The sequence below is a fragment of the Cupressus sempervirens genome, chromosome 8 (assembly GCF_028749045.1).
Source record: "Cupressus sempervirens isolate cs-2001-9-10 chromosome 8, ASM2874904v1, whole genome shotgun sequence".
NCBI classification, from domain to species: Eukaryota; Viridiplantae; Streptophyta; class Pinopsida; order Cupressales; family Cupressaceae; genus Cupressus; species Cupressus sempervirens.
Genome location: NC_143125.1, coordinates 844,530,857 through 844,558,775, shown reverse-complemented (window position 1 = coordinate 844,558,775; position 27,919 = coordinate 844,530,857). Strand labels below are relative to the sequence as shown.

The window sequence follows — 27,919 nt, the reverse complement described above, 5'->3', positions numbered from 1 at the left end:
TAAACAATCCATACAAGCTACAAACTCCTTGAAGTTGTACTTCAAAATGATATGCATTTCCTCATTTGCCTTTAGAATCACTATCTCAAACATGGTCCCTATTTTCCTCTAGCCATAACAGATTGGTGTCTCCCCCTCTCTTGTTGTCCAATTGTATACCCTAATTATTTTTTGTTGTTAGAATATTAAGCTTTCCTTGGTTGTATTTTATTTGGGATACTCCTTTGGAATCTTTGTTGTGATGTGGAGCCTAATTAGACTCGAAGGTTAATTTTTTCTCCACTTTATTTGGTGAGGTTTACTCCCTAATATTACTACGGGGGTTTGGGAGTAGCACCCCCATGTTCTAGGGGTTAAAGGGCAACACCCCTTGCAAATTCCTAAGGTAGTGCTGCCCTAGGCAAGGTCCTAGGGTCGGTGGCCCTAGGTGCGCTCCTTGGGTGGGCTCGAGGGGCATCACTGCCAGAACCAAAAATGAATTTACTATTGTAAAGGCATTTAAAGATGTATTTTTGTATTGGTTGGCTTATTCTAGCCCTAAATTGTACGCGGCAAAAAGCTTGTATAAGATGGCTTAGGGTTAGGGATATCATAATGTATGATGAGATTGTAGCTTATTGTGGCGATATTGAGTTGTATGGGATTATATATTGTAATCAAGTTGTAATCACTGGATAATAAGAATATTGGACTCGTTGTTTGGTGGACATAGCCCAAGGATTGGGTGAATCATGTTAAATATTTTTGTCTTGTGTTCTCTTCTGTGTGATTTATTATTTTCTAATATTGGTTAAATTTGCATGTAATTGTTATTCATGTTTAACTAATCCTAAACATCCCTACATGTAATTTTTCATCTTGTACATGTGTGAAGACATTTGATTTCTTAATTTTCTTTATTAAGGAATGTTAGTTTATCCTCTTTAGGTGAATGTGGATAGGTTGCACACACATCATGAATGGTGGCATTCATATATTTGTGAGTTGCTTTGTAACTTTTCTCTTCATTTATATTTAAGAGATGATTTTCATCTCATTTCTTCTTAGTGATGTTATTATAATGACTCTCTCTCTCTCTCTCTCTCTCTCTCTCTCTCTCTCTCTCTCTCTCTTTGGCTTTTCCTTCATTCGTAATACACGAGGGATTTTTGTATTCTTTTACCCTTGTATAATGAAAAATGGGATGAAATATTAGATGGGTGCCACATCCCAAGATCTATTATACATTGGAATACAAAACTCACCCCATAAGGCAAATTTGGTTGACACAACCAATGGAGTAAGGGTGTAAATGTGGGACTTGTGCATTGTAGGGTTTTGTTTTCTAGGCTTCCAAATAGATAATGACAATAAAGTGTAAATGTAAATAAAAAATCTAAAGGATTTGATGAGAACAAATCCACATATCCAGTAGAACACTTGCATGCAAGAACCTATCACAAAGAAGAAAAAGACAAGAGAAGGAAAGGGTTTGGCTCTGAAAATATGCAAGAGCATATTATCATACTAAAATAATGAAATAAAATATACAATTTATTAGCCCTTATAGAAGGATATCATAAAACCTAAAAGGGAAATTGTAGTGCCCACCCATAGTTTACTTTTCCATTATATTTACCAAACTATGTTTATGCCTATTTCATACATGTGTTAGTTTCAAGGGTATTGAATTTATAATTATGAAATTATTTCATGACTTGGATTACATGTATATGAATAAATAATTACTTAATTGATTATATTTCACATGTTTATTGATGTTCATGATTACTAGCACATTAATGATGATTTAATGATAATTACTTCATATTTGTAATGATGCATTATTTTATATGAGCATTTGGTGTTTGACTTATAATCATTATAGTACTTACCCCATACTTGCATGTGTATGGTGTGTGTGTCTATTTCATCTTTCTATTTGTTGTGTTTGATGTGGTTAAGGGAGGGAGTCGTAGTCACCTGCTAGTCGGGATCTACACGATGTACCACTCATTGTCATTACCTATTTAGTTTAGATATATATGCATATGTACATGTTTGAATTTCATGCAAGATTGTAAGTACCAGGCATCGACTTCCTTGAATTGCCAAGATGAGCGTGCCCTATCACAATAAATCAATGGTAAGAATGGGGAGATAATGTTCAGGTCCAATCCCAGCCATAGCCTAATTACTTGTCCTGAGAAGGAGGACATGTATTTGACTTTCCACCCTTTTTAAAACCATGAGTTTATCTGTGTCTGTGTTGTTTGACTTGAGTTTTGGTCTGTTTTGGTAAATGATTTAACTATAATATTTTGGTTAATCATATAATATTCAGAATTATTAAATATTATTTGATTGAAAAGAAAATATTAAAGCACGACAATACTTAATTAATTAAAAAAACTAATTAAATATGTGTTTTAATCTAAAAGTCTTAATTTATAAATTTGGTTAAAGAAGAATTGGAACATGATGATATTTAATTAATTAATTGAATATGTACTTCATTTAAAAGATTTAATTTAAAAGTCTAATTTAAGAAGTTGGACAAAAAGAGAATTAAAATATTAAAATATTAAAGATTTAATATTGTTTTATTATAATTATATATTTGATAATAATTAAATTAGAGTTACATTTAAACAATGAGCTTTGATTATTATTATTAATTTAAATAATAAGCTATGCTTTAATTAGTGCTTGCACTAATTAATAAACTGGAGGAAAATAAAATATAAAAGAATGAAATTTAAAGATAAAGTTATAGTTCTAATTGTGGCGTAGTTATATTTATTTAATTTAATGATAATTATTTAAGAGTTTTATTTTAATAATAAACTCTAAATAATGTTATTAATTAAATTAATAAATATATTATTAAAAACATTTTAAAAATTAATTAAAGAGAAAAAACTAATTATTTAAATTAAGACATTTTGTAATTAAATATCTAAAAGAGTTGTGCATGAAAAGGTAAAAAGTAATAAAATAATAAACAATAATTGATCAATGAGTTCCCTCTCATGATTACACAATCAGAACCTCAATTTAGGGGAGAACTCTTTATGAGAGATATAGAGCTCATTTTGCAATTACACAAGTTTTGAGGTTTTAGGAGTGAAAATTCAGAATTAGATCAAAAGAATTGTTAAAAGTTTTAGAGAATTTGGATTTGCATGCATTCACAAATTGTCTCAGATTTTAGCTGTGATTTTGAGGTAGGGTTTGAAAACCCATTGTAGAATTTTATTGAAGGATCTGTCTACTTCATGTTTGCATATTGCTTATTAATTTATTGTATTGATTGTTGAATAAAGAATTATATTGTAGATTTTGAAAAATGAAAACTTATTAATCAAGAAAACTTGACTGAGAAAAATTATAGAAAAACTGCAGAAAATTATTGTGATTGTATGCTTATAAACTGTTAATAATTGTTAGTTGGACAGCTGCTATTTCTGACCCGAAAATAGCAGTAGTATTTATGGGTAGCTTGGACAGCTGCTCGTCCTTATCTATGTATAGCAGCATTAGTTATGGGTAGTTTGGATAGTTGTTTGTCCACTTGTTGAGAATTAGTAAATGGTTATTGCAAGGATAATTATTTACTAATTTTAGTGATTCCCTTTTGGACACCTTGCAACCAATTCTATTATTGGCTGTCGAGTTGTCTTAATCTCAACCATTGGTTTGATTTAATCTCGGCCGTTGGTTTACCAACAAGAGTAGTATAAAAAGGGGTCATTTGGTCATTTGGAGAGACAAGTTTTGGAGAAACGTTTGTAGTGTTAGCAAACAGTCTTGCAGTGTTAGCAAGGGCGCAGTGTTAGCGCGGGGATAACAATGGAGAATATCAGCGGGAGAAATTAGGAGGTTGTCGGAGTTTTGCCAGTGAGAGGCAAGGAATTTTGTATCTCTTGATTTGCTGAAGTTTAATATAATTCCTCATTTGTAGAACTGGTTTTCCCTTAGGGGTTTTTCTAGGGACAATTGGTCCGAAAATATTGTGTTCATTGTGTTGTTTATTTCTTTCCATATTATATAAGTGAAGTTGCAGTTGTGTTATTTTTCAATATTAGCTAGAAATTTGTTTTCAGCAGTTTAATAATCGTTTACTATAGGAGATTAATAATCAGTAACTGCAATAGTTGATTTTTCACATGGTATCAGAGCATTGTTAAAGGTAGAAGAGTTTTGCCCTAGGAAAGAAATTTTGATCTCTTTAGATTTATTATTGCTTTAAACCCTTGAGATGGCTTCAGCTGGTTTGAGAGATCAGGATAGATTGGATGGTGCCTCAAATTTTGGTGTCTGGAAGGCCAGAATTTCTTTATTGTTGGAAGAGAATGGTATCAAGGATTATGCTACCAGTGTTGTACCCATACCAACGGATGCAACACAGCTTGCAACATATAGAAAGGATGATGCCAAGGCAAGGAGGATAATCCTTGATGGTGTCAAGGATCATATTGTTCCACATATCTCGGAGCTAGATACAACGAAGAAGATGTGGGATGCCATTCTGAATCTGTACCAAAATGCTACCACCAACAGGAAGTTGATTCTCAGAGAGAAGCTAAAGAATACCTGGATGAATCAGGGAGAAGACGTCACAAGTTACCTCACCAGGCTCAGACTCGTCAAGGATGAGTTAGCAGCTGTTGGAGATAGCCCTAGTGATGATGAGCTAGTGAGAATAGCCCTAAATGGGTTTACTAAACAATGGAGTGTCTTTGTTCAAGTTGTTAGTGGACGAGATACTTTACCAAGTTGGGATCTACTATGGATTGATTTCACTCAGGAGGAGTTTAGACTAAGTCTTGTCAATGGGGCCAACAAGAGTCATAAAAATGAGGTGGAACAAGAGAACGTTGCCCTAGCGGGTAAAGGGAAAGCAAAGAAGGGATCTAGCAAAGGATCAAATTCACAAAGTGAAAAGAAGAAGGAGGACCTTTCTAAGGTCAAGTGCTTTGGATGTCACGAGTTTGGCCACTATGTCAGTGATTGCCCAGAGATGAAGAAGGGTAAGAAACAGGTGGCAGCTTCAGCAAGTGCAGAAGAACTCTCCAGTAGAATGGAAGATGAGTTTGTACTCATAGCTTGTATGGTTAGCTCAACCTCACAGTGTGTTTGGTATATAGATAGTGGGGCGTCATTTCATATGACAGGAGTTAGAGAGTACTTCTCCAGTTACAAGGAGGAGGACACCAACATCTAGATTTCTATGGGAGACTTGTCCAAACTCAACCCTGTTGGGAAAGGGACTGTTCAGTTTCAGAGGGAGAATAGAAAGATAATTCCACTTCATGATGTGTTATATGTGCCAGGCTTAGGTATGAATTTGATTTCTGTATCTATTCTTCAGGATAGGGGGTATAATGTACTCTTTAGAGGGACAAATGTGTTGATTAAGCACAAGGATTGGAAATCACCCATAACTATTGGAGTTAGGAGTGGTCGCCTTTATAGATTGTAGTTTGATAGTCCCAAGGCACTTATGAGCAACAGTAATCCTAGAGATCTTGGAGAGCTATGGCATAGGAGGATGGGCCATATTCATCATGGAGCACTTAGATTGCTTCGAGAGACCGTGACAGGTGTTCCAGAGGTGAGCACAGAGCATGACAATGTATGTAAGGGATGTGTGTTGGGGAAGTTTGCAAAAGCATCTTTTCCAAGGAGTGACACTAGATCTAAGGGTGTTCTTGATCTAGTACATTCAGATGTTTGTGGATCGATGTCGATGAAATCTCTCAGAGGATATGAGTACTATGTTACTTTTATTGATGATTTCTCTAGAAAGACCTGGATATACTTCTTGAAGACTAAGGATGAGGTTTTCAGTCGATTCCAAGAGTTCAAGGCTCTTGTGGAGAACTCGACAGGAAAGAAGATAAAGGTTCTTCAGTCAGACAATGGAGGCGAGTACAAAGGAAATGTCTTCTAGGAGTTTTGTACCAGAGAAGGAATCAAGAGAGAATGGACTATTCCTTACAATCCACAGCAGAATGGAGTTGCTGAGAGGAAGAACTATTCTATATTGGAGGCAGCAAGAGCTATGCTACATGACCAGGACATGTCCCGTTACTTATGGGCAGAGGCGTGTAATACAACAGTCTACATTCATAATAGAGTTCCGCACAAGGTGCTAGGGAAGATGACACCAGAGGAGGCTTTCATAGGGAAGAAGCCAGATGTTAGTCACTTCAGGATATTCGGGAGTTTGGCATATTGCCATATTCTCGGAGATACACGTACAAAGTTAGATCAGACTGCAAAGAAGGGGTACTTTGTTGGGTACAATGAGACCTCAAAGGCATATAGGATTTTCATTCCAGGGACTAAAAGAATTATTGTCAGACGGGATGTCAAGTTCATGGAGGACAAGGCATTCAAGAGATCCAGAGATTTGCCAGCAGATGATCAGAGTGAGCAGCCAACAGAAGCTCCAAGACCAAGTCAAGGGCAACAAAGCTCAAGTACAGTTACCAGTATGAGTGTAGACTCAATTAGTGAAGATTCACAGAGTATGGAGCAACAGGTGCAACAGGAAATGCATCTAGAAGACTTAGAGGTTGACATTTCATCCTCTACAGTTGGCAGCGGGAACCATGAGGTTCCAGATACACAAAAGGATAATCAAGAGTTTGTGGGAGCTCCTAGGAAGAGTACTAGACAGCGAAGACAACCAACCAAGTTCAATGACTATGTGGCATTAGTTAGTCAGTTGGTAGATAGTGAGCCTTGTAGCTATCAGGAAGCTGTAGAACATCACGTATGGTGAGATGCTATGGTTGAGGAATATTCTTCAATAATGCAGAATGATGTGTGGGAGGTAGTACCTCGACCAACAAATAGGGTTGTAGTTGGATCACGTTGGATCTATAAGATAAAGCATGGTGCAGATGGTAGCATCGAGAAATACAAGGCGAGGTTCGTGGCAAAGGGGCTCTCTCAAAAGGAGGGAATAGACTATGAGGAGACATTTGCTCCTGTTGCCAGGTATACTTCTATATGAGCTATAATCTCACTTGCAGCATAGATGGGATGGCAAATCCATCAAATGGATGTCAAGACAACATTCCTTAATGGTGAGTTGAAGGAGGAGGTATACATAGAACAACCAGAAGGCTTTGTAGCACACATCAAAGAGACCCACGTGTGCAGATTGAAGAAAGCATTTTACGGACTCAAGCAGACTCCTAGAGCGTGGTATGAGCGCATTGATACATACTTGCAGAAAATGGGCTTTGTGAAGAGTGAAGCAGATGCTAACCTCTACTACTTGATGGTTGGGGGTGAGATTCTCATTCTTGTTCTTTATGTCGACGACCTATTTCTTACAGGTTCACTAGGGCTCATAGTGGATTGCAAGAGGAACCTTGCAGAAGAGTTCAAGATGAAGGATTTAGGACTTATGCACTACTTTCTAGGCATGGAAGTGTGGCATACAGATGGGGAGATTTTCCTTGGTCAAGGGAAATATTGCATTGAAATCTTGAAGAAATTTGGGATGGAAGATTGCAAAGCCATGTCTACACCCATGGTCACGAATTGGAGGAAGGTATATACAACTAAGGAGAAAGATGTATATCCCACTTTATATAGACAGTTGATTGGTTCGCTTATGTATTTGGTCAACACTAGACCAGATATAGCATTTTCAATAAACTCTCTTAGTCATTTCATGGTTGAGCCAAAGAGAATGCATTGGATAGCGGCTAAGCATGTGCTACGTTACTTGCATGGTACAGTCGAGTATGGGATTAGATATGTTCGAGGTGAAGGTATCAGGTTGATAGGCTATACTGATGCAGATTGGGTAGGAAATGCAACAGACAAAAGGAGCACTTCAGGGTGTTGTTTCAGCTTGGGATCAGGAGTTGTATCTTGGTTCAGCAGGAAGCAGAAGTTTGTGGCTCTAAGTTTAGTAGAAGTAGAATACATAGCAGCTAGCATGGCGACATGTGAAGCTATATGGCTTTGAAAGTTGTTAGTAGCCTTGTTTGGTTGGAAGGTTGAGACTACTGTGATACATTGTGACAATCAGAGTTGCATCAAGTTGTTTGAGAATCTAGTGTTTCATGATAGGTCTAAACATATAGATATCGGATATCACTTCATCAGAGATTGTGTACAAAAGGAAGTTGTTCGACTACAATACATACCTATAGATGAGTAGGTAGCAGACATTTTGATGAAGGCTTTGGAAAGGCCAAATTTATCTTCTTTAGAGATAAGTTAGGTGTCCTGCAGAACAGCTTCCTCGCTAAGAGGGAGTGTTAATTATTGTTAGTTAGGCAGTTGCTATTTCTGACCCAAAAATAGCAGTAGTATTTATGGGTAGCTTGGCTAGCTGTTCGTCCTTATCTATGTATAGCAGCATTAGTTATGGGTAGTTTGGACAACTGTTTGTCCACTTGTCGAGAATTAGTAAATGGTTATTGCAAGGATAATTATTTACTAATTTTAGTGATTCCATTTTGGACACCTTGCAACCAATTCTATTATTGGCTGTCGAGTTGTCTTAATCTCAGCCGTTGGTTTGATTTAATCTCGGCCGTTGGTTTACCAACAGGAGTAGTATAAAAAGGGGTCATTGGGTCATTTGGAGAGACAAGTTTTGGAGAAATGTTTGCAGTGTTAGCAAATAGTCTTGCAGTGTTAGCAAGGGCACAATGTTAGCGTGGGGATAACAGTTGGGAATATCAGCAGGAGAAATTAGGGTTGTCGGAGTTTTGCCAGTGAGAGGCAAGGAATTTTGTATCTCTTGATTTGCTGAAGTTTAATATAATTCCTCATCTGTAGAACTGGTTTTCCCTTAGGGGTTTTTCTAGGGACAATTGGTCCGAAAATATTGTGTTCATTGTGTTGTTTATTTCTTTCCATATTATATAAGTGAAGTTGCAGTTGTGTTATTTTTCAATATTAGCTAGAAATTTGTTTTCAATAGTTTAATAATCGTTTACGATAGGAGATTAATAATCAGTGACTACAATAGTTGATTTTTCACATAAACCCCTTCTAATATAATGAAAATTTTGATTATTGAAAATTGGAAGAAAATAATAAATTGAACAGTTAGGGTTTCAAATTTAAATTTGTCATTAGAACCATGAGATTATCACAAGTTTTCTAAATATAGATAAATATTATTCTTACAGTAGTACATTTAACCTCAAATTTATACCTTAAATTTTGACCAATCAAATATAAATTGCTTGGTTGGTCGCATTATAAAGGAAACTTTTGTTTTTTTTTTATACATGCCTATGTTGGTCACAATTGCGACCAATGCTTTATATTTTGTGTTGGTCTCAATTGCGACCAACATGGCAACATAAAGATTTTTAAAAAAGCGGCAAATTAGTTGAGCATTTCACTTGAGCACCATATCAGTTGAGCATTTCACTTTTCCAACATTCTACGTCCTTCGAGCATTTAACATTGGAGCATTTGGAAACCTTGTGAGCAATGTAACCCTAGAATTCCTCCAGGCACCATTTCTGGGAATCCTGCCACGAAAATCAAGCAAATCAGGTAAGCATTCAAAATAGAAAAGAAAGGATTTTGTTTTGAATGAAGATACATTCTGCGAAGTGCTCCAATCTTGATATTCTTTATTCGCATTTTTGATTTTCTTATCAACTTACGACTGACGTCCTTGGAGAAAAATAAAACCCTTAATATTAGGGTTTTGTGAACCAATCTTCCTTACACCATCAAACCATATTTAGTTCAAATCAATTATAATTGCACTGTTAATCACAAAACTCTAGCTTCACAAAAATGATGATTCTATCTCATGAAATCACACTCTCACATACAATAAATATGAAAGCTCGCAATAAAAAATGATACACGATTGGAGTTGCCTAGACATACATCTATTCACACATCAAAAAATTGTTCTCACCTACATTTGGTGACATAGCATTAGCTTGGAGACCTAAAATTTTAGAATCCTAGAGAAATCCCAAACACATATCAGAGTTTCAAATTTGATTTGAAGATTTTTTGGAAGAATTTTAAGTTATTTTCCAAAAACTTGATATGTAGGCCTAATTGAATTGGGTATGTTTTTAGGTAGGATTAATAGTTCTTCTTGTGGGGTTTTGAAATGAATCTTGTAATCTTGAATTTGGGTGATTCTATGTTGGTTTAGTTTCTTAAAACCTTTGGTATGCTTAGGGGGTGCCTTGAAGGTGTTGGTATTGAAAGATCCTTAGGGGGTGCTAGTGAGTGATAGAAAGGTGAAGAGTCATCTTGGAGTTTGGTGAATCTTTGTGTGTACGAGTAGAAGTAGGTGAGATTGTGTTGCTTGGTAGATTTGTGAGTACCATTACCCTTCTACCTACTTGCTTGGCCAATTGGGAAATTGGAAACTTGCCTTATATTAGCTTACCTCGAACAATTGTGGACTTCCCTTGCCTTCATTAGTCCTACTTACATCAAAGTGTAATGTCCCCTCTTTAGTTCGACATGACATTGATCATGGATTTTGCCTATTCCAGACTCTCGTAGGCAAATGGTGTGGAGAGAGAGTCAATTCTGCGGATCAGATGGTCATATCTTGCTCTTGAAGAGTGTTAAGAGGTTATATTTTATTATTATGTGTTATTGGGGCCTACATGTTATAATTTTAAGTTGAGTTGCACTTTTTATTTTATAAAATTACTTTATTATAAAAAGTGCATTATAATGAGATTTTATAAAGGATGTTTCTAGAAGTTCTAGAAAAAGTGCATTATAATGAGATTTTATAAAGGATGTTTCTAGAAGTTCTAGCAACTTCTTAGAAAAGTGAATAAATAGAGGGTTGGGCCTCTCATTTTGGACATGCTTGGATTTGAGATTTCTTCTACTTCTTCCATTGTGGAGCAAATTTGTAGTCTCTTGGGTCTGCAAATTATTATTTGATCTTTGGGAACGAATCACTCCCTTGGATTGGCGACTTTGAGGGTGTGAAATATCACCTGAATTGTTGCATTTGAGGAGTTGGTAATTCAGCCATCTCATTTGGACTTCATTGAGATTCAGTTATAAGGGTTTACTTTGGTTGGAATAAGGGTTTCAGTTGTGCCCTAGCATTTGTGGATTGATTAACAGGGTTTGAAGACACAGTTGTGCATTATTTTCAGACTGCCAGTCCAGGGTTTGGACCCACGTTTTTGCTCATAACTCCTAATTGGCTTGACGGATGAATTTCATATTTTAGGGGGTTATTCAGCAACCCTAGGTGCCCAGATTTATTGCTTTGGAGTGACAAAAAAAATGCTGCAATATTTTTATCTAGCAGCCGTACCAGGGCGTACCTGTATGGCCCTGTCAATTGGGCAACAGTAGCAATTTTGTGAGTCGGTTTGGGGTAGATTGGGAGGTCTTCGTGTGGCATCAATTCAGCATTCATATCCGGAAAAATTGGAGCCATTTCAGGTGCACAAATTGAAGTTTTGATTGCCAAAATATTGCATGTTATGGATTAGAACAGTCAGCACTGTCATTGATAGTTATTTCCAGTCATTAATAACTGTTGTAAAAGTTTCGTCATTTGCATTCCAAATCTGAACTGGGTTATTGTTCATGTCATAACATTGCATTGTCAAGAGCTTGATGTATTAAAAGTGCATAGTTGTGACAGTCTCTCATTGTAATCAGTTCTATTTGCTGTCATAAAATCAGAATTGCATTGGACTTCATATTTGAGTTTCATATTGTCATCTATCTCTTAGATTGGTAGTGTTATAATCTGGAAATTGTTGTTCATACATTATTGGCATCATATATTGAGGTTTCGTTGTACAACAATTAGTAATATTGCAGCCTTATTCGGTTACATGCCAACTGTTTGACAAAATTCCTAAGTCCAGTTTGAGGGTTTCAGTGGCCTTTATAGTAAGGGTCATTACACAAAGAGACAAAGATAAAAAGGAGGGAAGGAAAGTGAGATAAATATAAAGATAAAGAAATGAGAGATGAGAGATATAGATGGATCAAGGGAGAGATATTTAGACATTTATACTAGGAGGAATAGAGGGGAGAGAGAGAGAGAGAGATGTGGTGAAAAAGATAGAGATTGGGAAGAGAGATCAAGAGGAAGCTATAGTTCAAGATGGAGAGGGAGAGATATATGTAGATAAAATATTTTTATTATATCTAAATATAAAATTATATTGATTATCTTATAATAACTAAAATTTTAGCAAAATTTCCTTCCATGAGGTTATAGTGGATGTCATTTTTTTGGAGAGCTCCCTTATTGACACAATTAAGGAGAAGGCATGTAAAGGTTTTTGAGACTGACTTTCTACATGTTGATTGCATGTGTTTGAAAGTTTCTAGGAATTTTAATAATTTTCTTTTGCATATTGCATAGTCACTAAGTAAACCAAATTAATTAAATTTATCTTTATATCTCTTTCACACACCCCATTGTGTGTGTGTGCGCGCATGCGTGCACGTGCATGACTTCCAATATCTATCTTCAACTTTATATCTCTCCCTCTCTTGTTCTTTTATTATGTCACCTCTATAAATATTTATCTCTTCCATATCTATCTTCCCCTCTCTCCTCTCTCTTTATCTACCCCTTTTCTTTGCTTCACATGCTCCATATTTATATATCTTCATCTCTATCAATCTTCCATCACTTTTACCTATTATGGTCTATGATGTCTCCCATTTTTACATTGGTTTTCTTACTTGACCGTTTTATTTGCCAACTCACAATCAATTCCATGGTGTACAATTTCAATTCCATTTTCTTGATGTCACAGTTTACAAAGGGAAATATGGAGGGAGGAGTTAACACATACGGCTCTATCATAGCCACACAAATGCCAATTTCTTGTTGTTCCACATATCACATTACTCAAAATTCACAATTTGGCATACTCCCACCTCATTACATTAAAATAAACTACACTCTCATTGTCTGATTGCAAAAGTGGAGTTAATGAAAAGGCAAGGAACCCAAATGATGGGATGGAATTTAGTTGGCATTTTTTATTGCAAGTATTCATGTGGCCTGATGAGTTGAGCTTGGGCAGAGCCTCATCTTGGTACGAGCTGGGAGTCCAAGAAGATTTGTGGTAATAAATCTACAAGTGAAATAGCCTTCCTTAGAATCAAATGCATGATCATGTATAGTAAAGAAAGTGAGAAATGATGGAAATCCAAATAGGCAACCCACCATAGACCCAAAAAATGATCATTGACATGAGCATTGAGCTCTCATGGCTACAATGCATATGATCCTTCAACTCACTTTTCTCTCCAACCTATGCTCCAACCCCCTATACTTCACCGATTTGCACAAATGCCACCTCAAACTTCCAACTTCCCTCAATTTTCAACATCAATCATCTCTCATAATTCATTCACCCATACACAAACCAAACAACACTATGGGACAATTTTAGAACATACACCATAGCTCTTCCCTCCCTCAAAATCCCAAATAACTTTACCTTTTCCAAAAACACTTGGTAAAGTAAAAGCATTTTCAAATACCCTTTTCCAAGTACCTTAACATACTCAGACCTTACTATAGACTTCTTTGGACTAGGTCTGACTGTCTGCACAATGTGACCCTTAAGTAGCATAAAATCCCATCGATTAACAAAGCATCCTCACTCTTCTCTCATCCTTATCACTCCAAACTCTTAGAAGAGTCATATAATGGCTAAATATGACTAAATCCCAAAGGGTTAAGACTCAATCCATTGAAAACCCCCAAAACCCCAATTTATAACTTCCAAACCCTTAATCCAAGGGTTTCTCAAATCCACTGTATCTAATCAATTCCAAGAACAACTGATAGTTGTTTCTCCTTTAGATGATCATACTAAGATGGTTCAAACCATAAAATAGGTTCCTCCTTCAAACCAAAACTCTACTGCTGCTCTGTACCTACAAATTCCTTCTAGGAAACCTGTACTGTTTCATAACAGTCAACCAATGTTGCATTCTCCTCTATAATTAAAAGGTTAGAAGAAAATTATCAAAGTTATAAATGCATATCCCATGAAGTCTAGGCCCTTAGAATTCATGGGATGGCCATAAAGTAATAGGTCTTAGGATTGGTTACAAGATAACTAATAGAATCAACACTTGTTTACTTGCACCAGGCATACAAATTTCTCAAAATGAAGTGAAGATCATTCAACAATGATTAAAATGGAATCATTAAGCCTTGTTAATTCATAGATATGTCAATCCAAACAATGAAGAGTTCAACAAATCAATGAAATAGCAAAATGAGGATTTTATTGCTCACTATTTTTATCAGTCTGTACAGCCAGATCTTTGTCATACAATAGCTACATTTATGCTTTAATAGCCTTCCCCAAACTGTCACAACCAACTCTTACCAGTTGGAGGCTTATTTTAAGCCTAAAGACACCCCAAACACTAATTCCCTCCAAATACCTTTATATTCATTTGTTTTTAAATATTTGAATTTTAAATAACAAAAATGGTTTTAAATTTATATTCAACCCTTATTCTAATACCTAGACCTATCCCCTACCCATTCTAAACTTCATGTAAACATAACTTAGGTTTGAACAACATTAGTCCAATACAAACAAATTCTTGGTCCTTTAAGGACATTACAAGTATGACTTTCAATCCTTTTAGGACATTACAAAATAAATTCATCTAATTACATTGTTTGGTTATGAAAACCATTATAGATTTTAATTCTAGTCCATTTGTATTGCTTGGATATCTCCTTGTCCTACTCACTCCTCTGGTCTTCATGGTTTGTTTTGGTGTCTTCATAGGATGATCTTGGTGCCCCTGCACCACTAATTAGGCCTCCAAATTTTCCATTTTGAAAATATTTCAAAAAAAACTCAAGAAGATACCAATTAAGTTATGGTTTTAGAGAGCTTGAATATTTTCAAGGTTTTAATTCTTCAACCCCTCCGTACAACTCATTCCTATAAAATAGCCTACTTACCAGGGTTTTAAGACTTTACTTGTTGACGGGCCTTACAAAGATTCAAAAGGAACACAAAAAGATTCAAATCCTTCTTAGTTCTTGGAAACTATACCTTTAGATATTTCTATACATACTCCAATCCTTGATTGGCACAAACCAATCAAACTACTACTCTATCCAAACCCTATAACCATCAAGTCACCTTGTCGGGTATGCTTGAATCCACCTAGGGATTCATTCCAAAAATAGAAGACCATTTCATATTGACCCCAAGTTATTTATAGTTCCCTAATAGATTCCTAAAGGTTTTTGTGTTCCAACAATTAGAAATCAAATTAGAGCAATTTCTATGCTAACTACTGATGCAGAGGAAGGGTGGTTGATATTAAATACACAATAAAAATTGAAAACTTAAGAGACTTAGATACTTTTTCCTATCAACAACTTCAAATTCTTCAAGGAATTAACTTGTTTAACTCTCACAATATTCCTAGATGTTGACTTGGTTTCTTAAACACCCAATTAACTGGCACATGGATCTTTAAGACTCTAAGACAATACCATACTTCTATAAATTTGGCTCAAATGCACAATACCCTACCTGTCAGTCCTGCTGCATGCTTGGAAGGGGACAACTTTGGTTTTCCTCAAAAAATTTAACAATCTAAAGACACTTCCTAATACCCTTTTTAAAGAGTTTTATAACATAGCAAAGGATTGTATATGGTTACCATAGACCAATAGGATTGTATAAGGTTACCATAGACCAATATGTTTTCAATTTTAACCCTTGATTGCATAGCATGGCATTTGACATACATTATAGACTGAAAAAAATGCATGCATTTAAACTCAGTTCTTTACACTTGAAAATCCAACTTTTTATACTATAGATCCTGAGCCTTGGTTTCAGAAGTCATGTGCTACATCTTTCTCCATCTAATTTCAAGTACAACTTTTCTCTATTTTTCTTTATTAAGATGGTTGATAGCACAATATAGATTGTGCATTAGTACGCAGGTATTACAAAGCCCTGCCACATGTGGCTCTCTACCTTCCCAAGTGGAACCCACTCTCGTAAGGTCTTTCTCTTTGTCTTTGAGTGAACTAGAATATTTATGTTGAAAAAAATACTAGATCTGAAGAATGCCAGTTATTTTGTTGCTTTTTGGGATCATATTGATAATATAACATATTTTTTGACCTTATGATACTCATTTTTGTGTTAATGCTCTATAGCTAAAGGTGAAGCATTCTGTAAGCAAAAATCTTGCCACCGCAAAGAAGTTGCTAGCAAAAGATTCTAGCAGTGAGGATTCTTCTTCTGAGGAGCTTAGTCATTTTATTGTGGATAATTATCTGTAGAACAGAATCATGTTTCAGTGGAATCACAAGCTTATGAAAATTTGATGTTCAATAGTGAACAAATGGTTAATTGAAATGCCTTATCATAGTCACCTCCACTCTATCCATTTGACCTGTATCACAGTCAGCAATTTCGTTATAGGGATACAAATCACAAACATTTAAAATGTTAGATAAACAAATGTCAGCAGGGAGTTCAAGTTTATATGCATTTGTGCCATATTTTTGCAAAATTTTGAAGGGTCTCATCTTCCTCATCGTGATTTTTGTGTACTTTCCCTTGGTACAATCTGAAATTACTTCTTTGTACTTGTCCAATAGCTGCCTTACTTCCTTGGGTCCCATAATCCTTTTATTGGATCTGCCTTCCTTTCCTTTTTCTTCAAGTTTTGGCTTTACTACTATGGCAAAGCACGAAGTGTTTTTCACCTTGAGGATCTTCAAAAACTCCTTCTGTCCAACCATCATCACACTAGATCTTGTCTTTGTACTCCCCTATTTGAAATTGAACATGAACTTGTTCATTTACTATGACCTGTTGCTCCTCATTTAGCCATGAAACCTTATAAGGGTTAGGATGAGGCAACTTCTTCAATCCAAGCTTCTCTACCATTTCTACTGAGGCTATATTATCAGTTGAACCAGAATCTACAATAACTTTGCAGACCTTACCTCTTACCTTACAGAGAGCTCTAAATAATGTCTTTCTTTGGGGAGGTTCTTGCTCTGTGATAGTCTTTAGTAGGGTTCTATTGAACATTAGAGACTCTCCTCTCTTTGGATTAGCATTTACTCTTGCCCCTTGGTCACTTTGTGCATCCTCCTCTTGAGCCAAATGGACTCTCCTATTCCCTTCTTGGCCGTTGTTGTCCATTTTCTCAGGAAGTGCTTGTATGTAGCAAGTGCAATATGTAGAGGTAGAGTTATGGAAGGTCAACTAAGTATTTGTTTCTTTTCATTTTTTATATTTCTTTATCTCTTTATCAATCTATCTCTCTATCTACACCTCTTTCTATCTATCTCACTTTAGTATTCATTTCTATATGTGTCTTCCTCTTATTACTCCATCTATAGGTTGCAAACAAATCATCTTTCTTCCACCAACAAGTCATTCCATTCAAGAAAGACCATGTTTGACGATATCAATGCACAAAAAAATAGGGAGACAATTGCTAGACTGTGGTCTAACTTAAAAAGAAAAGGTGATGGAAAATGTTATTGTCCTTGCAAAATTTGTAAGGGCTTAAAGACTCAAAGATATATAATCAAAACAACTAAGGAATATTGTAGGCAACATGGTCACATTAAATAGGGAAACAAATATCGTCCATTGGTATGAATTTTAATAATTTATAAATTATATAAGACATGATTTGATGATGACATCATGGTCATGGCTAATATAAGGTCATCATTTTCATATAGGTTAATGTCTCTGAGTTTCATGTTATGGACCATGACAATTTGGAGATTGTGGATTTCCAAATGAGGGAACATGCAAGTGTGAATATTGAAGTAGAAGGTAATGATCTAATTATACACAATCTTGTAGGTCTTTAGACAAAGGGAAAATTTGCATGTCCAGTTTGTGGTCCAAAGACAAAATCTTGTCATTTAAAAAGTTTTAAAAAATAGGTGTTTGATGAGAATAGACACTTTTTGCGTAGAAATCATAAGTACCAAATTATCGAAAAGCATCTTTTCAATGGGAAAGAAGAGACTACATCAAAGCCACAGAGAATGACACCTCGCCTATGGAAGTTGGCATACAATAAAATAAATCGTCAAGTTAATGTCATTCCATCTAATGGTTTTTGTTTCAAATTTATATTTTGATATTGTGTTTTGTTTATTGATGATGTAATTGATGCTTGTGAATGTCGTCAAGGCATCAGTGACCAACTTCCAAAAGGACTAAAAATTTATCATACGCAATTTACTGGGTTTATGTACTACGAGCAACTCCCAATTGTGCATTTGTTTGATCCTATGCATATGGAAAGAAGATAATCAATGACATAATTAAAATGATCAATGAAATAATTGACATGATTTATTGCTTTCAATTGTAATGATTACATATTTATTGTGTTCAATTCTAATGATTACAACATATGTTATTTAAAATTACCATGAATGTTTATATTGTATCTGATTATCACCCTTTTTGCAAATAGGCAATTGACTACAGACATCGTCACCCCTTCTATTGACGATCTTGCATTCCATATATAAGGTAAATTTGTTCATGTTTACGATGTTGCATATTGTTCATGTTGTCTTCTAAGTTATTTATAACATACACATATCATGTAAATTTTAGCTAACTTAAGATAAATGATTAACATATGCAAAAAATTTGATTACATATTTATTGTGTTCAATTCTAATGATTACAACATATGTTATTTATAATTACCAATGTTTATATTGTGTTTGATTATCACCCTTTTTGCAAACAGGCAATTGACTATAGACATCGTCACCCCTTCTGTTGACGATCTTGCATTCCATATATAAGGTAAATTTGTTCATGTTTATGATGTTTCATATTGTTCATGTTGTCTTCTAAGTTATTTGTAGCATACGTGTATCATGTAATTTTTAGCTAACTTAAGATAAATGATTAACATATGCAGGAAATTTGACCCCTTTGGCATGGATCGTGCACAGTGACATGGATCAACAAGTATAAGTCAATAAATAGACATAATTTTCTTATATTCTTCTTGTTTATCATTGACCACGTATGTTATAAATGGACATATTATATAATCATATAATGTATATATAGACAAAGAAGGTCCGTATAAACATATAATTGTATAATCACTTTCAACTTACTACATTTTATATCTCTCACATATAGACAAAGAAGAACTGCACGTATGAGTCATGACTTGATTATTCTATATATATTATTTAAATATTATCAAATTTCCATTTGATGGATTATGGGACCCACCAAATAGGTACTTCTCAGATCTGTCTACATCGAATGAGGGAAATGAGGAAATGGTAGATGAAAGCTCTACATGTAGTAGGGCTAAAATAGGGAGATCAACTAGAGGTCAAAAGATTATAAATTTTTTTGATAAACACATGCAATTTTTCCTTGCTAATGGGGGGTCATGTTCTTATGATGATGAGACCAAAGGTGACATCAAGGTGCCCTTTCGGTACACACACATTGAGAAGGAATGGGTACCCAATGAGCTACCTCCAATTAACATCAATTTTTGTGTTAATGAGAGGATATATCACATTGCTCCATCCTCATTACATGGTTTGGGCCTATTTTCCATGGATGGGATAAAGGTATGTTACAAAAAAGTTGTCAAATTGTTCAAGTATGTCGGTCCATGTTACAATTACAATGATTGGATGCAGATTGTTCGCTATAAAAAAAAAAAGTGTAGGTATGCACTATCAGCTAATTATATACAATAGAAAGAAATTGATCAAAGTAAAAGATTTTCTATGTACATTGATGGGAGACCAAAAGCAACAGGTAATATTGTAGGTTTTATAAATAGTACGCGACCTCCCTCAACTAGTAAGCAACCCAATTACATATTTGAGGTGCGTGAGGGGAATGAAGTTTTTGTTTGTGCAATAAAATCAATAAGTGTAGGGGAAGAACTGCTAATAGATTACCATTTAAATCGCATAGATACAAACAAAGTTACTATCATGAGGGTTGTAAGTACTATATACCATTTTGTTAATAAGTGTTTTTTTGCTATCTATTGCTTTTAGTTAGCTGAAGTTTTTATGTTTAATCTTTGTGACAGGACGATATGGATCCCACACATGATAGAGGCCACAAGGATGCCACTCCCGCCTATTCTTCAGCAAGGGTAAACCTTATTGAAATTGTACAAATTAGATAGTTGAAAAATGTTATATTATTACATTATTTTATTTATGGTTTTTGAGTTTTTATGATAGTTTTACTGATATTCCTCTCACAATTTGATGTTCAGAATAAGGGAAAAGCACCTACAGTAAGTACAAAGCCAATAGCTACCCCTTCTGATGATGATATTGCAGAAACACCTAATGTAAAATTATGTTGAAGAAAAAAAATTTAAAAATAAATTTAGAAATAATGGGAATTTTGGATGAAGCAAATATTCCATCCAAGAAGATGATGAAGAGGCTATCTAATTTGAGAGCGCAAGCTCGTTGTTATGAAGTAAGCAGTAATGAATCTTTAGTTATAACAAAAGTTCAATAAATATTTATATTTTCTAATCTTTTATGTTGTGAAGTAAAATATGTAATATTTGTTCTTGTTACAGGATTTTTTGGCAACTGATCCAGAACCTAGTCAAGGACAACATGGTGAGGCCGGTAGTAGTAGAGCTCCGACTGCCATTGGTAAAATAATCTTTTAGTTGAAAAGTTACAAGGAATTTTTTATTTCGAACATTCAAAAACTTCTTAACTCTTACTTTTATTATTTTAGAATGTCTTTGCTAACAATGTATTGTTTAGGTCATCAAGTGCAGGGGACTCCTACAAGGTTGACGGATGTCCATACAAGATTTTTGACTGCAATGTTGGCAACAAGGGGACGTCCAACTGATAAATCCTTGTTTTGCTATATTTGGTTTTGTGTTATTATGAGTTGATAATTTGTACTTTTGTCTTGGGTGCATCACATAGTGGATTATTTTTTTTACTGGTAGGAGATGCACCATCTGCTATGCCAGATACAGATCATAGTGCATGTATTGGTGATAATTCACCATCATTTCCTGGAGCTACCCATGTTTCTAGCACGGGAGCTATGCAGATGTCGTTATTGATTGACAATGATGAATCGATGCCTTTAAAATGTCCTAAGATTCCAGGTACTTTAAATAATTATTTTTTATATTGTAATATGCATTTACCTATTCATAAAAAGCTTTGGATTGATTATCCCATGACACTTTTTGCAGGAAACGATACATTTTATAAGAAGCTTTATGACCTCACACTACAAATATTCGGGCCCACCATACATACAAGGTGGAATATCATAAGTGAACTAATTTTATCCCACTATTTTTTTTTTCATATCATTAATTGGTGCAACATTTTTCCTTTCATTCGGGTCTTTTCTTTTACTAGCTATATCTAACAATTTTGTGTTTTTTCTTAAAAGGTGGAACTTTCAAGATAAAAAATTAAAAGATCAGCTCATCAAAGATCTAGAGAATGAGTTTGGTATTAATATTTTTTATCATAAGAAAATGTTACAAAAAGCTTGCAAACATCTTAAGGTTGCAAGGGACTCATATAGGAAGAGTCTCGTCCTAAACTCGAAGTACGAGCATCCTCCCTTTATTACAGTGAGGGAATGGAATGAGTTCATTTTGGATGCAAAGGAGAAAGGGGATGGTCGAAGAGAAATTACACCAGCAAATGCGAGAAGGTATGCAATAGTATTAACTACTAGTACATTAATGTAATAATGCACTAATTATTATTGATCTTTATATCTATTTCATCTAACATATTTCAAACTTTTCATAGGTTGTAGGACACATCAAAGGAAACAAAGGCTAGGCTGGAAAAGGTTAGGTAGCAAAGACTTGGCTCTGGGGGATATTCTAAAATCAAAGCATGAGTTGTAAGTAGCAATAAATGAATTGCAGAGAAAATTTAATTATAAAATGCAAATAATTTTGTTAATTAATAAAAAAATGCAGGGTGTTAATTTTAATCTAGAGGCCACGGAAGAACACAAAATAATTGTCTTCAAGCAAGGCTATGTAGTCGTGGCTGAATGCCTATGGCAAGCTTCCGTTGCCCCAACCGAACAGTCTCCTGCATCATGTGCACAGGTAAATATGCCAAAAAATATATTAGAAATTGAATACTTGAGCAACAATCTATTTGATAATAATGTGCATGACACTGCAATGTAGCTTGTTAATCGTGACATAGATCATACACCGCATTATGAAGCCCCTGATGTGCATTATACTATCCATGGAGGTGCTCATTTGCTATTTAAAACTAATTATGTAATTATTAATACAATTTAACATCTTTAATTGAACTTGGTGTAACCTTTTTTGTGTATATTTAGAGGATATAGAATCATGTCATGTTGAATGAGTGCCAAAGGATGTTCAAACTGATCAATAGGTAGATCATGTTGCACAATTCAAGTAAAGAAAATCTATGTTTTGTTCTTTTAAATTAATTTTTTGATTTATAGTTCTTTTACTTAAATAAAAACTCGTAATTCACTAATATAAAATGGTGTGAATTTAACTCATGGAGCACTTGTTATTACAGTGGACCCCCCTTTGGTGTAGCGGCCTCATGTTCCTCAAGAGATGAGGAGGAGATATGCATTGCAATTAGAACCAGTAGAGGAGGGGGATGATGAGGACATTGATATTCTTCTTAGAAATTTCATGAAAAAAAAATAGCAAGAAAGCCAAAAAGAAATGATTGTTGTGTGTTAATGAATTTTATGTGTTAATGGCTTATTCGTGAATGTTGCATGTTAATGAATTTTGTGTCAATGAATTATTCATTTATGACTTACTCATGAATGTTGCGTGTTAATGAATTATTCATGAATGTTGTGTGTTAATGAATTTTATGTGTTAATGAATGTTATCATGTGATTATAATTTGATTGATTGTTATATTTCAAAAATGGATGAATGAATGAATGCTATTAAATGTTAATTGGGAATTTAGAGTGATATTGGGGTGGGGGGAGGGGCCAAATTAGCTTCCACATTCACATGGTTGGCCTTGTTTAGTAGAGAATATTAAACTATTTTCAAAACCAAGTGAAGCTCAAACTTTAAAGATAAGCTTATAGTTAATAGTGACAACCAATTAGCAAGTCCAAATGAAGTTCTTCGTTCCAGGTACCTTTTTAGTTTTTAAAGCATGATGTCATGTCTTAATATTGTGTAGTTTTTTTCTTAACTTAAAGTATTCTTTTACTATAAGAACATAATTTATGACCATTTTAGTAACTATTCTAACATCGTTTTATGACAAATCTTGTTTTGGCAAAGATGGCGATAAGTGGTGTTGTCTATTCCTTGGGAGATTAGATTGCACAGGTTTGTATCTCAAAATCATTTTCATACTCATAACCATTTCATTCTACATTTAAAAACATTGATGACACTCTAGACACAAAATAATGCTCATGCTGTTGACTTGATAGTGCTATGAAGGCAAACCAATTTTTGAATTTGAATGAACCGGAATGTTCAGATCTGGTCTCCTTGGATTTAGTCTTCATGGTTCTTTGTCTCATTATTACTATCATCCTGGCGAGTTAACACCTTTGCCTTATTTCTTAGTCTCTTATAGTTCATACTTGTTTAATTTGAATAATTTTTGAGTTCCTTGCAAAAAGGGTATGACAAACAAATATGGTTATACAAGCTTTGTTTCCTTTACTTGAACTTGATGTTATGATTTATCATTTGAAATTTTATTATTTTGATGTTGAACTTGAAGCATATGATGATACGATGGTATGATCATGATGCTATGATTACAAGTTTAGGGTGTTTTTGTTGTTTATATGATATTATGTGAAACTCTAATTTGGATTCATGCTTGTAGCCTATATCCATTAATAATGTTTCTCCAAATCATCCCTTTGTTGTTGCATCTTTGCTATCAATTTGTCTGCCATCTTCTATTGAGAGTATGGAGATAAGTAAGATCAAGGTTCATGAACAGTAGAAAGTTTAGAACTTAACCTTGATATGAACCTTGATAATGATGTATGGTCTCATATTACAAGTATGGAAAAAAGGTTCATATTACCTAGCAAGTTTAGAATCCATTTGTATTGGTCTCATTTGGTCCTCTTCTTCATGGTTCGTCTCTCACTTTTTCTCTCCATTTTTTCTCTTGTATTGGGGCTCCATTTTCATAGCTTCTTGGTCATATTATTAAGTACTCTAGTCACATGGGGGAAGCTTCGTTGTGGTCCTTAGATAATCCTTTCATTCACTCCATCAAGCCTTGGCCTTGCAATGGTTGAGGGAAGTTACTCTCACTACTTCATTTCATATTACTGTGCCTTATCAAAGTTCTTTATATTTTTCTTTCATTAACATTCTAATCATTTTATCTTTGTGGTTATCTATCACCATTTATTGTGTGTAAATCAAGGAGGTGGAAACACCAAAATGAAAATTTTATTGAAGCAAGTCTCTGAATAGCCACCCAACATTCTCCTTTGTCTTTGTATATGAAGGTTCACTAGAGGAAGAAGTGAGATAGTTAGATCTTCTTTATTTGCAAGTCTCTCTCATCTTACATCTTTTCATGCTATATATATTTTAAATTTTATAGTTAGTTTCCTTGCTAGTTAGATTAGTCTTATTTTTATATTTTAGTTAGTGTTATTATTAGTTTCCTAAGGGTTCATCCCTCAAGACATGTATTATTTTCATAAAAGAACAATGGACACTATGCTAATGTAAAAAATCTACATTGTCATCAATGATTCACACTAGTTCCGAGGACCATGATCTTGTGGGTTTTAGTGTTTACCCTTTATTTTTTGTGTTTACATTTTTAATAGTCAAAATTCCATTATTTATTAGTACCCTAAATTTTATTTTATTTTGAATTTTATATCTTTTATCATATTAGTTGTCTTGATCTTGTAGCCAACCAAAGTGTTGGTTACATAAAGTGTCACAAGAGATAATTTATCCATTGAGATTTTAATTATTCTTGAGGTTAGTAAACTTTTAATTCTACTCCTTTTGGTGAAACCAATGTGAAATAGGCCAACCTCTATATTAAATTTTTCCATTTTTAAGTGATAGTATCTTCATAGATATGGTGAGAATCACTTGTATCTTTCCAAATACTTGAAGGGTGCATGAAACGAGAATCACTTTCACCCTTTTAAATGATCCATAAATTAGACAGATTTTCTTGCATTGCCTACCTCTATATAATGCATCACTTAAATCACCTCCTTTACCAATGCCTTTCTATTGGCTACCTCTCTACAATGCATCTCGTTGGTGACATTGTCCTTCACTTTTCGTTGAGTTTTCTGAATATCAAGCGTATTTCTTAGTTCAACATGCAAACTCTAATTTTTTTTGTTTTCTCTTGCTCCATTATTGATGATATCTTTTTGTAGCCTTTATGGGGCTAATTTGCAGCCAATGCATTGATTCAGGAAGGGGATACAAAAGATCATTTGTTTGAATACTCTACACAACACATGCTGACACAGTCTCAAAATGATAGTCAAGATAAAAGGTAACAAAAAAAAATTAAAAATTCATGGCTAAATACATTATGACCAAATGAGACCAATATGTTAGGTAATATGACATTATACTGTATCTTCAACAATCCAAAAGTAGATTCCCATGAGGAAATGGTTAAAGAAAGAATCCTGTTCTGACATTAAATTGCAAGAAAAGATCTTTTGCAATATCAACATTATCTATTTTCTGCATTTTCTTCTCAGTCTATTATGTGCCTTTGAAAACCTAAGATAAAGTCACCATCATTTGATTAATTGCTTCCATTAATAGAAGAAATTCTTTCTTAATTTGATTTGTTTTCTCTTGTAATATATCTAGTAGAGAATGAAGTTGACTAGTCTGCAACAAGAGAGACGTCATTGTCTTCCTATAAATCATGTGTCCATTAGAAAAATATGGGTTTCAATTGATTCCATTTGTGCTTTGATGTGCTTGGTAGAGTCTTGCCATTTCAAACTATACTTGAATAGATTTGTAGTATATATTCTTGACACACACTCTAACCTTCTTTAGATTTTCTTGCAGCATGGTATGAGCATTAGTGCACTTGTTACATCTCTTAACTTTCCTTTTATCATTCATCTTCATTATGACCTCTTATGCTTTTTCTTCAAGGTGTGCAGAGTGATCTTTGAATGAGTCTATCAGTAGTTTCATTTATTGTTCTAGGGAAAAAGATGCATCAATATGAGTGTAAGGCATCATGAATAATCTTCACCACGTCATCAATCAAACTTTTTTCCCTCAACAATTCCTTTTCTTACCTCCTAAGTTTGAGGAGCTAGTTTGCACCATTCAAGGTCTTCTTTAGAATCACATTTATTGTTTTAGCAAAATTTACAAGGATAGCACCTATTGTTTTGTACAGGTTACAAGACTAATATATACCAATTCTAGTATTGTTCTTTTAGCATTGGCATCAAATACACTCCACAAATGGCCATGGAATGAGCAAAATCCATCTGGAAAGGTGATGCTCTTAATTTGGAAAGAATTTTTGTGTGCTTCTTAGAAAATTGTCTTTTAAGTGACTAAGACAGTGATCTTCTCTACAGTTTACTGCCAATCTTCAACTACAAATGTGGCAACCAGCTAGTGGGATTCTGATGACTAATGATATTGGTGCTATGAATCCAGAAGAAGTTGATGCTTGCATAGTTTTGTCTAAGAATAATTCCTATGTAATGTCTGCCTCTGGTGGAAAGGTCTCCTTGTTCAATATGATGACATTCAAGGTGCATCTTTTGAAAATATGTTCCTCTTCAACATGACTGTTGAGCTGGTCAATTTAGAAGTTATATTATTACTTGGGTTCCTTATCAAGTTTTTTGTTTCCTTTTTTCAACCAAAGTTTTGAGAAAATATTCTGTGGCATGGTTGCTAATGAGTGTTTATAGAAGGTTATGACTACCTTCATGACACCTCCTCCTGCAACTACTTTTCTGGCTTTTCACCCTTAGGATAATAACATCATTACAATTGGGATGGAAGATTCAACAATCTAGATATAAAATATCTGAGTAGATGAGGTGTGATCAATGAGTCTCTTTCTTGTTCACTCATTTAGTGCATCATTAAAAGTGGCGACTTCTAACTTGTGTCTTTTCAAAACTTGTTTAAACTAATTAGGTAAAAATGAAGCGTAAAGGCCACCAAAAGAAAATTATGGGCTTGGCATTTTCACACACTTTGAATGTATAGGTATCTTCTAGGACCGATGCCCAGGTTTGTCTTCTTTTTGTATATCCATTGCCATCTCATTTTGTACATTCACATGTTTATAGATTCAAATTAGTAAATGTTTGGCCAATGTTCTGGCGGCTTTGTTTCTAGAGCATTAATAGATGAGAGAAGCGAAAGTCAATTTTTTTACAAGTGCAGACAAGAAGATCACCACCACCGGTTGGGGATACAAGAGTACAGTTTCATAATGATCAAGTTCACTTGTTGGTTGTTCACAAAAGCTAGCTTGCTATTTATGATGCTTTTAAGTTTGACCATTTGCATTATGTAAGTCTTTGCCAACAATTTAGAATTCAAATTTAGTAAGTGATAATGATATAAGCTACCTTCTCTATATGAGTGTAAACTAATATCAATTTTTTTTGTATTGCAGTGGACACCTCATGATTCTCTATCTGCTCCCATTTCAAGTGCGGTATATTCATGTGACAACCTTCTCGTAATTGTAAGCTACTGTGATGGTGTCATTGGAGCATTTGATGCAGAGAGCTTGAGGCCACACTATCATATTGCACCTTCTGCATATTTAGCTTCAGGCATGAATAGCTGAGTTGGCCCAAGGAGGAAAAAGTTATGTTATGTATGGATAAAT

General features: G+C 34.6%; 1 pseudogene; it reads left to right on the top strand.

Annotated features, from left to right (window-relative positions):
- Positions 1-27,919, top strand: part of LOC149545056 (protein TOPLESS-RELATED PROTEIN 2-like) — an 86,421-nt pseudogene that overhangs the window by 12,417 nt on the left and 46,085 nt on the right.